The sequence below is a fragment of the Gavialis gangeticus genome, unplaced genomic scaffold, assembly GCF_001723915.1.
Source record: "Gavialis gangeticus isolate Ggan-Ray unplaced genomic scaffold, GavGan_comp1, whole genome shotgun sequence".
NCBI classification, from domain to species: domain Eukaryota; kingdom Metazoa; phylum Chordata; order Crocodylia; family Gavialidae; genus Gavialis; species Gavialis gangeticus.
This window is the reverse complement of record NW_017729033.1, coordinates 15,945,779-15,948,044: the sequence shown is the minus strand read 5'-3', so window position 1 is coordinate 15,948,044 and position 2,266 is coordinate 15,945,779.

The window sequence follows — 2,266 nt, the reverse complement described above, 5'->3', positions numbered from 1 at the left end:
CAAGCCGCTTTTTTTTTTTTTTTTGGTCTTTTTGTGAGGACTTTCCTGGCCCCTCGCCCCCTCCCCCCGTCTGCTGCGCGTTGCTCTGGGCGACAGATTCAATTTTCTCTCTCCCCTCGGCTTTTTTAGGACAAATCAGACTAATTGTGACAAAATGCTGGTTATCTCTGGAAAAACAATTAAATTCCTTCGATTACATTTAAGGTAAAATGTGCTTAGCAGCGTAAAGAGGCTGGATAATGGGGGAAATCGCCCCAGAGTGGCATGTCGGACTGCCTGGGTCGATATCCTATTATCGAATTGTGCATATCTCTTTCAAGCACCTTGCAAACTCTCTCCTAACATCTAAATTATAGGGTCAAAATTCGGATAATTACTCGATTAAAACCTATTACACTTATTAGGGCTCGCTATTGATCGGGAATTGCATTCGACCGAAGCTCTAGATTGCTTCCCCCCCCCCCCTTCCTCCCCGCCCTTTTGTGGGGCCCAAAATCCCAACTTTCTCGTTTGCAAAGAGGGGGTGAGGGCACTTCCGGGGAAAGGCGGCACGTGCGGGGCAAGATGTGGAGCTGGGCTGCGTTTGGAGGCAGGATGAGCTGTGTTTGGTCCTGGGGAATAAACTTCTGGAAGGAGAAGCCCCTGCGGAGGGGGCTGGGGGGCTTTCTCGGGCATGGGGAGCTGCACCGACGTGTGATGGGATGTCTATATTAATTAAAAGGTAGCGGGGAAATAGGCTCGAGCTGTGTCTGGCTGAGCCCGACCGCTTTCCAGCAGCTCTGTGTTCAATCACCAAAGCAATAGCAGCAGCTAGACAGTAATAGCATGCCGGGGCGATTTTGAAAAATCAGAGTATGCTTAAAGTAATTATTCGCCTAAACTGATCTGACTTTTGTCGTACTAAATAGATCTGTGCAATCGGAAAGACCGACGAGGTCAGCCTATCACTAATCTTACACTTTATCTCCAGGCAAGGAGAGAAATGCAATCCCATCACTTCTCTAAAAATAAGTATATTTAGGAGCAGCGTGCCGGGCTCTTGCCTCGCTTCCTGACAAGCCACCTCGTCATCCCGCACGTCCTTCTCGTCCGGCATCATAACTCGGCTAATATTTTGCAAAGCTAGAAACAGCCCCAGATAGATTTGTGATTACTCAGAAATAATGGGAGTTAATTCCCCCCCCCCACACACTTTTTATATATGTATAAACCTGGGTAACAGGCGACCAATATATAGATTGGCTAAGAGGAGATCAAGCGGTGCCTAGTCTAGCAACAGCAATGTCCAGAAAATAGGAGCGCCTCTCTACCAAAAGAAAAGACCGAATATATTGGAAATATAAAATCACGGCAAGGGGGGGGGGCGTGTTTGCTAAGGGTAGTTGCGAAACCGCACTGGTCCTAAAAATCACGGCGAAGCCCCGTATTAAATGTGTTTTCCAGTCACACAGCTACAGCCCGGACGCTACTAATCGCGGGGCAGCTGATGTTTAAAGATCTAAACATCCCTGTTAGGACAGGGGTGAGGGTTTTTACCGCTCATTGCAACAGAGAAGAAATCCCTCAAATAATACACACGCCTTCTCCGTGTAATCTGTACTCAACCGACCTGTTATATCGACCCCGATTTTTCCCGGGGTAAAATCGGTGCTTATGTGCGTGTACACCCATTCCTTTTCTCTCTATATTATTGCAAAAAAAAGAAACCCCCCAAAGCCCAGCCGCATGGATCTATCGCTCGTAGCGACGACTCGTGCAAGTTGCACACCGTTTTAACTTCCTTACACCTGCGTGCATTATCCTGAAATAACAAAAAAAGATCAGGTTGCAACCAGGTCCCACCTCCGCGCACATGGAGCACGATAGCGAGGTGTCTGTTCCTGTGTTGAGCACGGAGAGAGGAGGCATTGCGGGACAGCTGCCCCCGCCGGGCTGGGGGCGCTTCCACGCGAAGGTGACTGCAAAAAACTTCTTTTTCCCTTTCCCCCCCTATTCGTAGGCAGCAAGCAGCAGCCGATGTTCAGCCGAAATCGGCTAATTTTACAGAACAAATTCTTAAAATTGAAAAAAAAAAAAAAAAAAGCGAATACGAAACAAGGGGAAAAGCAGCGTTTGGGTTGAAGATTTGGGCAAAGTTTGAGCCGGACTGGACTGCTTGGTATTTATAGAGCCGGGAGGACTACAGGACAGATGTTAGAATAAGTCCCGGTGACTTTATTTGCGTGTGTGTGTGTGTGTGTGTATATATATATATATATATATATAT